We start from the raw sequence: 13836 nt of genomic DNA, 5'->3' as shown, positions 1-13836 counted from the left end.
AGAGAACACTAAAATATGACATTTCCTAAATTTCTCTTCTGTCCTAGAACACAGCCATGCCATCAAACATCCTCTATGTTTTCTAATAATCCTAACCCTAACCCTAGCTAAGGGTTTGGGCAGTTAGGGTTAGGGGTCAGATTTTCATCAATGCAACCTAACACTCATTTAAGCTGAAAATAGAACTCAGGGCATCAAAATATTAGTTTGAGAAGACTTAGCAGCCTTGCCACAACAAACAAAATGTATCAGCAGTAGTACAATTTCATTTTTTGACAAGAATTGTGTTATTGGAAATTTTGTGTCGAATCGTACTCTCCAAGAGCATGGGATCAGCCATCAATAGCTTAGTAGTCTGGAAAACGCAATAAATTTTAGCTACAAGTGTTAAAATGGCAGTGCATTCAATGCCATATGAAACAGATTGAGTCGTTTAACCACTTTCTTTCATACTGTTGCTTTTTGGGGATTTAGACAACATCCTCACTTAGGGCAATGCAGCATATAGAGCCATATATGCAAGAAAATAAAAAACTGAAGAGAACATTAAAATATGACATTTCCTAAATTTCACTTCTGTCCTAGAACACAGCCATGCCATCAAACATCCTCTATGTTTTCTAATAATCCTAACCCTAAACCTAGCTCAGGGTGTGGGCAGTTAGGGTTAGGGGTCAGATTTTCATCAATGCAACCTAACACTTATTTAAGCTGAAAATAGAACTCAAGGCATCAAATATTAGTCTGAGAAGACTTAGCAGCCTTGCCACAACAAACAAAATGTATCAGCAGTAGAACAATTTCATTTTTTGACAAGAATTCTGTTATTGGAAATTTCGTGTCGAATCGTACTCTCCAAGAGCATGGGATCAGCCCTCAATAGCTTAAGAGTCTGGAAAACCCAATACATTTTAGCTACAACTGTTAAAATGGCAGTGCATTCAATGCCATATGCAACAGATTGAGTCGTTTAACCACTTTCTTTCATACTGTTGCTTTTTGGGGATTTAGACAACATCCTCACTTAAGGCAATGCAGCATATAGAGCCATATATGCAAGAAAATAAAAAAGTGAACAGAACATTAAAATATGACATTTCCTAAATTTCACTTCTGTCCTAGAACACAGCCATGCCATCAAACATCCTCTATGTTTTCTAATAATCCTAACCCTAACCCTAGCTAAGGGTTTGGGCAGTTAGGGTTAGGGGTCAGATTTTCATCAATGCAACCTAACACTCATTTAAGCTGAAAATAGAACTCAGGGTATCAAAATATTAGTCTGAAAAGACTTAGCAGCCTTGCCACAACAAACAAATTGTATCAATGGTAGTACAATTTCATTTTTTGACAAGAATTCTGTTATTGGAAATTTCGTGTCGAATCGCACTCTCCATGAGCATGGGATCAGCCATCAATAGCTTAGGAGTCTGGAAAACCCAATAAATTTTAGCTGCAAGTGTTAAAATGGCAGTGCATTCAATGCCATATGAAACAGATTGAGTCGTTTAACCACTTTCTTTCATACTGTTGCTTTTTGGGGATTTAGACAACATCCTCACTTAGGGTAATGCAGCATATAGAGCCATATATGCAAGAAAATAAAAAAGTGAAGAGAACATTAAAATATGACATTTCCTAAATTTCAGTTCTGTCCTAGAACACAGCCATGCCATCAAACATCCTCTATGTTTTCTAATAATCCTAACCCTAAACCTAGCTCAGGGTGTGGGCAGTTTGGGTTAGGGGTCAGATTTTCATCAATGCAACCTAACACTTATTTAAGCTGAAAATAGAACTCAAGGCATCAAATATTAGTCTGAAAAGACTTAGCAGTCTTGCCACAACAAACAAAATGTATCAGCAGTAGAACAATTTCATTTTTTGACAAGAATTCTGTTATTGGAAATTTCGTGTCGAATCGTACTCTCCAAGAGCATGGGATCAGCCCTCAATAGCTTAAGAGTCTGGAAAACCCAATACATTTTAGCTACAACTGTTAAAATGGCAGTGCATTCAATGCCATATGCAACAGATTGAGTCGTTTAACCACTTTCTGTCATACTGTTGCTTTTTGGGGATTTAGACAACATCCTCACTTAGGGTAATGCAGCATATAGAGCCATATATGCAAGAAAATAAAAAAGTGAAGAGAACATTAAAATATGACATTTCCTAAATTTCACTTCTGTCCTAGAACACAGCCATGCCATCAAACATCCTCTATGTTTTCTAATAATCCTAACCCTAAACCTAGCTCAGGGTGTGGGCAGTTAGGGATAGGGGTCAGATTTTCATCAATGCAACCTAACACTTATTTAAGGTGAAAATAGAACTCAAGGCATCAAATATTAGTCTGAAAAGACTTAGCAGTCTTGCCACAACAAACAAAATGTATCAGCAGTAGAACAATTTCATTTTTTGACAAGAATTCTGTTATTGGAAATTTCGTGTCGAATCGTACTCTCCAAGAGCATGGGATCAGCCATCAATAGCTTAGGAGTCTGGAAAACCCAATACATTTTAGCTACAACGTTTAATATGGCAGTGCATTCAATGCCATATGCAACAGATTGAGTCGTTTAACCACTTTCTTTCATACTGTTGCTTTTCGGGGATTTAGACAACATCCTCACTTAGGGCAATGCAGCATATAGAGCCATATATGCAAGAAAATAAAAAAGTGAACAGAACATTAAAATATGACATTTCCTAAATGTCACTTCTGTCCTAGAACACAGCCATGCCATCAAATATCCTCTATATTTTCTAATAATCCTAACCCTAACACTAGCTCAGGGTGTGGGCAGTTAGGGTAAGGTGTCAGATTTTCATCAATGCAACCTAACACTTATTTAAGCTGATAATAGAACTCAGGGCATCAAAATATTAGTCTGAAAAGACTTAGCAGCCTTGCCACAACAAACAAAATGTATCAGCAGTAGTACAATTTCATTTTTTGAAAAGAATTCTGTTATTGGAAATTTCGTGTCGAATCGTACTCTCCAAGAGCATGGGATCAGCCCTCAATAGCTTAGGAGTCTGGAAAACCCGATACATTTTAGCTACAACGTTTAATATGGCAGTGCATTCAATGCCATATGCAACAGATTGAGTCGTTTAACCACTTTCTTTCATACTGTTGCTTTTTGGGGATTTAGACAACATCCTCACTTAGGGCAATGCAGCATATAGAGCCATATATGCAAGAAAATAAAAAAATGAAGAGAACATTAAAATATGACATTTCCTAAATGTCACTTCTGTCCTAGAACACAGCCATGCCATCAAACATCCTCTATGTTTTCTAATAATCCTAACCCTAACCCTAGCTAAGGGTTTGGGCAGTTAGGGTTAGGGGTCAGATTTTCATCAATGCAACCTAACACTTATTTAAGCTGAAAATAGAACTCAGGGCATCAAAATATTAGTCTGAAAAGACTTAGCAGCCTTGCCACAACAAACAAAATGTATCAATGGTAGTACAATTTCATTTTTTGACAAGAATTGTGTTATTGGAAATTTCGTGTCGAATCGCACTCTCCATGAGCATGGGATCAGCCATCAATAGCTTAGGAGTCTGGAAAACCCAATACATTTTAGCTACAACTGTTAAAATGGCAGTGCATTCAATGCCATATGCAACAGATTGAGTCGTTTAACCACTTTCTTTCATACTGTTGCTTTTTGGGGATTTAGACAACATCCTCACTTAGGGCAATGCAGCATATAGAGCCAGATATGCAAGAAAATAAAAAAGTGAACAGAACATTAAAATATGACATTTCCTAAATTTCACTTCTGTCCTAGAACACAGCCATGCCATCAAACATCCTCTATGTTTTCTAATAATCCTAACCCTAAACCTAGCTCAGGGTGTGGGCAGTTAGGGTTAGGGGTCAGATTTTCATCAATGCAACCTAACACTTATTTAAGCTGAAAATAGAACTCAAGGCATCAAATATTAGTCTGAAAAGACTTAGCAGTCTTGCCACAACAAACAAAATGTATCAGCAGTAGAACAATTTCATTTTTTGACAAGAATTCTGTTATTGGAAATTTCGTGTCGAATCGTACTCTCCAAGAGCATGGGATCAGCCCTCATTAGCTTAAGAGTCTGGAAAACCCAATACATTTTAGCTACAACTGTTAAAATGGCAGTGCATTCAATGCCATATGCAACAGATTGAGTCGTTTAACCACTTTCTTTCATACTGTTGCTTTTTGGGGATTTAGACAACATCCTCACTTAGGGCAATGCAGCATATAGAGCCATATATGCAAGAAAATAAAAAAGTGAAGAGAACATTAAAATATGACATTTCCTAAATTTCTCTTCTGTCCTAGAACACAGCCATGCCATCAAACATCCTCTATGTTTTCTAATAATCCTAACCCTAACCCTAGCTAAGGGTTTGGGCAGTTAGGGTTAGGGGTCAGATTTTCATCAATGCAACCTAACACTTATTTAAGCTGAAAATAGAACTCAGGGCATCAAAATATTAGTCTGAAAAGACTTAGCAGCCTTGCCACAACAAACAAAATGTATCAATGGTAGTACAATTTCATTTTTTGACAAGAATTGTGTTATTGGAAATTTCGTGTCGAATTGCACTCTCCATGAGCATGGGATCAGCCATCAATAGCTTAGGAGTCTGGAAAACCCAATACATTTTAGCTACAACGTTTAATATGGCAGTGCATTCAATGCCATATGCAACAGATTGAGTCGTTTAACCACTTTCTTTCATACTGTTGCTTTTCAGGGATTTAGACAACATCCTCACTTAGGGCAATGCAGCATATAGAGCCATATATGCAAGAAAATAAAAAAGTGAAGAGAACATTAAAATATGACATTTCCTAAATTTCTCTTCTGTCCTAGAACACAGCCATGCCATCAAACATCCTCTATGTTTTCTAATAATCCTAACCCTAACCCTAGCTAAGGGTTTGGGCAGTTAGGGTTAGGGGTCAGATTTTCATCAATGCAACCTAACACTCATTTAAGCTGAAAATAGAACTCAGGGTATCAAAATATTAGTCTGAGAAGACTTAGCAGCCTTGCCACAACAAACAAATTGTATCAGCAGTAGTACAATTTCATTTTTTGAAAAGAATTCTGTTATTGGAAATTTCATGTCGAATCGTACTCTCCAAGAGCATGGGATCAGCCCTCAATAGCTTAGGAGTCTGGAAAACCCGATACATTTTAGCTACAACGTTTAATATGGCAGTGCATTCAATGCCATATGCAACAGATTGAGTCGTTTAACCACTTTCTTTCATACTGTTGCTTTTTGGGGATTTAGACAACATCCTCACTTAGGGCAATGCAGCATATAGAGCCATATATGCAAGAAAATAAAAAAGTGAAGAGAACATTAAAATATGACATTTCCTAAATGTCACTTCTGTCCTAGAACACAGCCATGCCATCAAACATCCTCTATGTTTTCTAATAATCCTAACCCTAACCCTAGCTAAGGGTTTGGGCAGTTAGGGTTAGGGGTCAGATTTTCATCAATGCAACCTAACACTTATTTAAGCTGAAAATAGAACTCAGGGCATCAAAATATTAGTCTGAAAAGACTTAGCAGCCTTGCCACAACAAACAAAATGTATCAATGGTAGTACAATTTCATTTTTTGACAAGAATTGTGTTATTGGAAATTTCGTGTCGAATCGCACTCTCCATGAGCATGGGATCAGCCATCAATAGCTTAGGAGTCTGGAAAACCCAATAAATTTTAGCTACAACTGTTAAAATGGCAGTGCATTCAATGCCATATGCAACAGATTGAGTCGTTTAACCACTTTCTTTCATACTGTTGCTTTTCAGGGATTTAGACAACATCCTCACTTAGGGCAATGCAGCATATAGAGCCATATATGCAAGAAAATAAAAAAGTGAAGAGAACATTAAAATATGACATTTCCTAAATTTCTCTTCTGTCCTAGAACACAGCCATGCCATCAAACATCCTCTATGTTTTCTAATAATCCTAACCCTAACCCTAGGTAAGGGTTTGGGCAGTTAGGGTTAGGGGTCAGATTTTCATCAATGCAACCTAACACTCATTTAAGCTGAAAATAGAACTCAGGGTATCAAAATATTAGTCTGAGAAGACTTAGCAGCCTTGCCACAACAAACAAATTGTATCAGCAGTAGTACAATTTCATTTTTTGAAAAGAATTCTGTTATTGGAAATTTCGTGTCGAATCGTACTCTCCAAGAGCATGGGATCAGCCCTAAATAGCTTAGGAGTCTGGAAAACCCAATACATTTTAGCTACAACTGTTAAAATGGCAGTGCATTCAATGCCATATGCAACAGATTGAGTCGTTTAACCACTTTCTTTCATACTGTTGCTTTTTGGGGATTTAGACAACATCCTCACTTAGGGCAATGCAGCATATAGAGCCATATATGCAAGAAAATAAAAAAGTGAACAGAAAATTAAAATATGACATTTCCTAAATGTCACTTCTGTCCTAGAACACAGCCATGCCATCAAACATCCTCTATGTTTTCTAATAATCCTAACCCTAACCCTAGCTAAGGGTTTGGGCAGTTAGGGTTAGGGGTCAGATTTTCATCAATGCAACCTAACACTCATTTAAGCTGAAAATAGAACTCAGGGTATCAAAATATTAGTCTGAAAAGACTTAGCAGCCTTGCCACAACAAACAAATTGTATCAATGGTAGTACAATTTCATTTTTTGACGAGAATTGTGTTATTGGAAATTTCGTGTCGAATCGCACTCTCCATGAGCATGGGATCAGCCATCAATAGCTTAGGAGTCTGGAAAACCCAATAAATTTTAGCTACAAGTGTTAAAATGGCAGTGCATTCAATGCCATATGAAACAGAATGAGTTGTTTAACCACTTTCTTTCATACTGTTGCTATTTGGGGATTTAGACAACATCCTCACTTAGGGTAATGCAGCATATAGAGCCATATATGCAAGAAAATAAAAAAGTGAAGAGAACATTAAAATATGACATTTCCTAAATTTCACTTCTGTCCTAGAACACAGCCATGCCATCAAACATCCTCTATATTTTCTAATAATCCTAACCCTAAACCTAGCTCAGGGTGTGGGCAGTTAGGGTTAGGGGTCAGATTTTCATCAATGCAACCTAACACTTATTTAAGCTGAAAATAGAACTCAAGGCATCAAATATTAGTCTGAAAAGACTTAGCAGTCTTGCCACAACAAACAAAATGTATCAACAGTAGAACAATTTCATTTTTTGACAAGAATTCTGTTATTGGAAATTTTGTGTCGAATCGTACTCTCCAAGAGCATGGGATCAGCCCTCAATAGCTTAGGAGTCTGGAAAACCCGATACATTTTAGCTACAACGTTTAATATGGCAGTGCATTCAATGCCATATGCAACAGATTGAGTCGTTTAACCACTTTCTTTCATACTGTTGCTTTTCGGGGATTTAGACAACATCCTCACTTAGGGCAATGCAGCATATAGAGCCATATATGCAAGAAAATAAAAAAGTGAAGAGAACACTAAAATATGACATTTCCTAAATTTCTCTTCTGTCCTAGAACACAGCCATGCCATCAAACATCCTCTATGTTTTCTAATAATCCTAACCCTAACCCTAGCTAAGGGTTTGGGCAGTTAGGGTTAGGGGTCAGATTTTCATCAATGCAACCTAACACTCATTTAAGCTGAAAATAGAACTCAGGGTATCAAAATATTAGTTTGAGAAGACTTAGCAGCCTTGCCACAACAAACAAAATGTATCAGCAGAAGTACAATTTCATTTTTTGACAAGAATTGTGTTATTGGAAATTTTGTGTCGAATCGTACTCTCCAAGAGCATGGGATCAGCCATCAATAGCTTAGTAGTCTGGAAAACGCAATAAATTTTAGCTACAAGTGTTAAAATGGCAGTGCATTCAATGCCATATGAAACAGATTGAGTCGTTTAACCACTTTCTTTCATACTGTTGCTTTTTGGGGATTTAGACAACATCCTCACTTAGGGCAATGCAGCATATAGAGCCATATATGCAAGAAAATAAAAAGTTGAAGAGAACATTAAAATATGACATTTCCTAAATTTCACTTCTGTCCTAGAACACAGCCATGCCATCAAACATCCTCTATGTTTTCTAATAATCCTAACCCTAAACCTAGCTCAGGGTGTGGGCAGTTAGGGTTAGGGGTCAGATTTTCATCAATGCAACCTAACACTTATTTAAGCTGAAAATAGAACTCAAGGCATCAAATATTAGTCTGAAAAGACTTAGCAGCCTTGCCACAACAAACAAAATGTATCAGCAGTAGAACAATTTCATTTTTTGACAAGAATTCTGTTATTGGAAATTTCGTGTCGAATCGTACTCTCCAAGAGCATGGGATCAGCCCTCAATAGCTTAAGAGTCTGGAAAACCCAATACATTTTAGCTACAACTGTTAAAATGGCAGTGCATTCAATGTCATATGCAACAGATTGAGTCGTTTAACCACTTTCTTTCATACTGTTGCTTTTTGGGGATTTAGACAACATCCTCACTTAGGGCAATGCAGCATATAGAGCCATATATGCAAGAAAATAAAAAAGTGAAGAGAACATTAAAATATGACATTTCCTAAATTTCTCTTCTGTCCTAGAACACAGCCATGCCATCAAACATCCTCTATGTTTTCTAATAATCCTAACCCTAACCCTAGCTAAGGGTTTGGGCAGTTAGGGTTAGGGGTCAGATTTTCATCAATGCAACCTAACACTCATTTAAGCTGAAAATAGAACTCAGGGTATCAAAATATTAGTCTGAGAAGACTTAGCAGCCTTGCCACAACAAACAAATTGTATCAGCAGTAGTACAATTTCATTTTTTGAAAAGAATTCTGTTATTGGAAATTTTGTGTCGAATCGTACTCTCCAAGAGCATGGGATCAGCCCTCAATAGCTTAGGAGTCTGGAAAACCCGATACATTTTAGCTACAACGTTTAATATGGCAGTGCATTCAATGCCATATGCAACAGATTGAGTCGTTTAACCACTTTCTTTCATACTGTTGCTTTTCGGGGATTTAGACAACATCCTCACTTAGGGCAATGCAGCATATAGAGCCATATATGCAAGAAAATAAAAAAGTGAAGAGAACACTAAAATATGACATTTCCTAAATTTCTCTTCTGTCCTAGAACACAGCCATGCCATCAAACATCCTCTATGTTTTCTAATAATCCTAACCCTAACCCTAGCTAAGGGTTTGGGCAGTTAGGGTTAGGGGTCAGATTTTCATCAATGCAACCTAACACTTATTTAAGCTGAAAATAGAACTCAGGGCATCAAAATATTAGTCTGAAAAGACTTAGCAGCCTTGCCACAACAAACAAAATGTATCAATGGTAGTACAATTTCATTTTTTGACAAGAATTGTGTTATTGGAAATTTCGTGTCGAATCGCACTCTCCATGAGCATGGGATCAGCCATCAATAGCTTAGGAGTCTGGAAAACCCAATAAATTTTAGCTACAACTGTTAAAATGGCAGTGCATTCAATGCCATATGCAACAGATTGAGTCGTTTAACCACTTTCTTTCATACTGTTGCTTTTCAGGGATTTAGACAACATCCTCACTTAGGGCAATGCAGCATATAGAGCCATATATGCAAGAAAATAAAAAAGTGAAGAGAACATTAAAATATGACATTTCCTAAATTTCTCTTCTGTCCTAGAACACAGCCATGCCATCAAACATCCTCTATGTTTTCTAATAATCCTAACCCTAACCCTAGGTAAGGGTTTGGGCAGTTAGGGTTAGGGGTCAGATTTTCATCAATGCAACCTAACACTCATTTAAGCTGAAAATAGAACTCAGGGTATCAAAATATTAGTCTGAGAAGACTTAGCAGCCTTGCCACAACAAACAAATTGTATCAGCAGTAGTACAATTTCATTTTTTGAAAAGAATTCTGTTATTGGAAATTTCGTGTCGAATCGTACTCTCCAAGAGCATGGGATCAGCCCTAAATAGCTTAGGAGTCTGGAAAACCCAATACATTTTAGCTACAACTGTTAAAATGGCAGTGCATTCAATGCCATATGCAACAGATTGAGTCGTTTAACCACTTTCTTTCATACTGTTGCTTTTTGGGGATTTAGACAACATCCTCACTTAGGGCAATGCAGCATATAGAGCCATATATGCAAGAAAATAAAAAAGTGAACAGAAAATTAAAATATGACATTTCCTAAATTTCACTTCTGTCCTAGAACACAGCCATGCCATCAAACATCCTCTATGTTTTCTAATAATCCTAACCCTAACCCTAGCTAAGGGTTTGGGCAGTTAGGGTTAGGGGTCAGATTTTCATCAATGCAACCTAACACTCATTTAAGCTGAAAATAGAACTCAGGGTATCAAAATATTAGTCTGAAAAGACTTAGCAGCCTTGCCACAACAAACAAATTGTATCAATGGTAGTACAATTTCATTTTTTGACGAGAATTGTGTTATTGGAAATTTCGTGTTGAATCGCACTCTCCATGAGCATGGGATCAGCCATCAATAGCTTAGGAGTCTGGAAAACCCAATAAATTTTAGCTACAAGTGTTAAAATGGCAGTGCATTCAATGCCATATGAAACAGAATGAGTTGTTTAACCACTTTCTTTCATACTGTTGCTATTTGGGGATTTAGACAACATCCTCACTTAGGGTAATGCAGCATATAGAGCCATATATGCAAGAAAATAAAAAAGTGAAGAGAACATTAAAATATGACATTTCCTAAATTTCACTTCTGTCCTAGAACACAGCCATGCCATCAAACATCCTCTATATTTTCTAATAATCCTAACCCTAAACCTAGCTCAGGGTGTGGGCAGTTAGGGTTAGGGGTCAGATTTTCATCAATGCAACCTAACACTTATTTAAGCTGAAAATAGAACTCAAGGCATCAAATATTAGTCTGAAAAGACTTAGCAGCCTTGCCACAACAAACAAAATGTATCAGCAGTAGAACAATTTCATTTTTTGACAAGAATTCTGTTATTGGAAATTTCGTGTCGAATCGTACTCTCCAAGAGCATGGGATCAGCCCTCAATAGCTTAAGAGTCTGGAAAACCCGATACATTTTAGCTACAACGTTTAATATGGCAGTGCATTCAATGCCATATGCAACAGATTGAGTCGTTTAACCACTTTCTTTCATACTGTTGCTTTTCGGGGATTTAGACAACATCCTCACTTAGGGCAATGCAGCATATAGAGCCATATATGCAAGAAAATAAAAAAGTGAAGAGAACACTAAAATATGACATTTCCTAAATTTCTCTTCTGTCCTAGAACACAGCCATGCCATCAAACATCCTCTATGTTTTCTAATAATCCTAACCCTAACCCTAGCTAAGGGTTTGGGCAGTTAGGGTTAGGGGTCAGATTTTCATCAATGCAACCTAACACTCATTTAAGCTGAAAATAGAACTCAGGGTATCAAAATATTAGTTTGAGAAGACTTAGCAGCCTTGCCACAACAAACAAAATGTATCAGCAGTAGAACAATTTCATTTTTTGACAAGAATTCTGTTATTGGAAATTTCGTGTCGAATCGTACTCTCCAAGAGCATGGGATCAGCCCTCAATAGCTTAAGAGTCTGGAAAACCCAATACATTTTAGCTACAACTGTTAAAATGGCAGTGCATTCAATGCCATATGCAACAGATTGAGTCGTTTAACCACTTTCTTTCATACTGTTGCTTTTTGGGGATTTAGACAACATCCTCACTTAGGGCAATGCAGCATATAGAGCCATATATGCAAGAAAATAAAAAAGTGAAGAGAACATTAAAATATGACATTTCCTAAATGTCACTTCTGTCCTAGAACACATCCATGCCATCAAACATCCTCTATGTTTTCTAATAATCCTAACCCTAACCCTAGCTAAGGGTTTGGGCAGTTAGGGTTAGGGGTCAGGTTTTTATCAATGCAACCTAACACTTATTTAAGCTGAAAATAGAACTCAGGGCATCAAAATATTAGTCTGAAAAGACTTAGCAGCCTTGCCACAACAAACAAAATGTATCAATGGTAGTACAATTTCATTTTTTGACAAGAATTGTGTTATTGGAAATTTCGTGTCGAATCGCACTCTCCATGAGCATGGGATCAGCCATCAATAGCTTAGGAGTCTGGAAAACCCAATAAATTTTAGCTACAACTGTTAAAATGGCAGTGCATTCAATGCCATATGCAACAGATTGAGTCGTTTAACCACTTTCTTTCATACTGTTGCTTTTTGGGGATTTAGACAACATCCTCGCTTAGGGCAATGCAGCATATAGAGCCATATATGCAAGAAAATAAAAAGTTGAAGAGAACATTAAAATATGACATTTCCTAAATTTCACTTCTGTCCTAGAACACAGCCATGCCATCAAATATCCTCTATATTTTCTAATAATCCTAACCCTAACCCTAGCTCAGGGTGTGGGCAGTTAGGGTTAGGTGTCAGATTTTCATCAATGCAACCTAACACTTATTTAAGCTGAAAATAGAACTCAGGGCATCAAAATATTAGTCTGAAAAGACTTAGCAGCCTTGCCACAACAAACAAAATGTATCAGCAGTAGTACAATTTCATTTTTTGTCAAGAATTGTGTTATTGGAAATTTCGTGTCAAATCGCACTCTCCATGAGCATGGGATCAGCCATCAATAGCTTAGGAGTCTGGAAAACCCAATACATTTTAGCTACAACGTTTAATATGGCAGTGCATTCAATGCCATATGCAACAGATTGAGTCGTTTAACCACTTTCTTTCATACTGTTGCTTTTCAGGGATTTAGACAACATCCTCACTTAGGGCAATGCAGCATATAGAGCCATATATGCAAGAAAATAAAAAAGTGAAGAGAACATTAAAATATGACATTTCCTAAATTTCTCTTCTGTCGTAGAACACAGCCATGCCATCAAACATCCTCAATGTTTTCTAATAATCCTAACCCTAACCCTAGCTAAGGGTTTGGGCAGTTAGGGTTAGGGGTCAGATTTTCATCAATGCAACCTAACACTCATTTAAGCTGAAAATAGAACTCAGGGTATCAAAATATTAGTCTGAGAAGACTTAGCAGCCTTGCCACAACAAACAAATTGTATCAGCAGTAGTACAATTTCATTTTTTGAAAAGAATTCTGTTATTGGAAATTTCGTGTCGAATCGTACTCTCCAAGAGCATGGGATCAGCCCCCAATAGCTTAGGAGTCTGGAAAACCCGATACATTTTAGCTACAAGGTTTAATATGGCAGTGCATTCAATGCCATATGCAACAGATTGAGTCGTTTAACCACTTTCTTTAATACTGTTGCTTTTCGGGGATTTAGACAACATCCTCACTTATGGCAATGCAGCATATAGAGCCATATATGCAAGAAAATAAAAAAGTGAAGAGAACACTAAAATATGACATTTCCTAAATTTCTCTTCTGTCCTAGAACACAGCCATGCCATCAAACATCCTCTATGTTTTCTAATAATCCTAACCCTAACCCTAGCTAAGGGTTTGGGCAGTTAGGGTTAGGGGTCAGATTTTCATCAATGCAACCTAACACTCATTTAAGCTGAAAATAGAACTCAGGGTATCAAAATATTAGTTTGAGAAGACTTAGCAGCCTTGCCACAACAAACAAAATGTATCAGCAGTAGTACAATTTCATTTTTTGACAAGAATTGTGTTATTGGAAATTTTGTGTCGAATCGTACTCTCCAAGAGCATGGGATCAGCCATCAATAGCTTAGTAGTCTGGAAAACTCAATACATTTTAGCTACAAGTGTTAAAA

This window comes from Lepisosteus oculatus, chromosome 17 (genome assembly GCF_040954835.1).
Source record: "Lepisosteus oculatus isolate fLepOcu1 chromosome 17, fLepOcu1.hap2, whole genome shotgun sequence".
Lineage (NCBI taxonomy): Eukaryota > Metazoa > Chordata > Actinopteri > Semionotiformes > Lepisosteidae > Lepisosteus > Lepisosteus oculatus.
Note: the sequence above shows the minus strand (reverse complement) of the source record.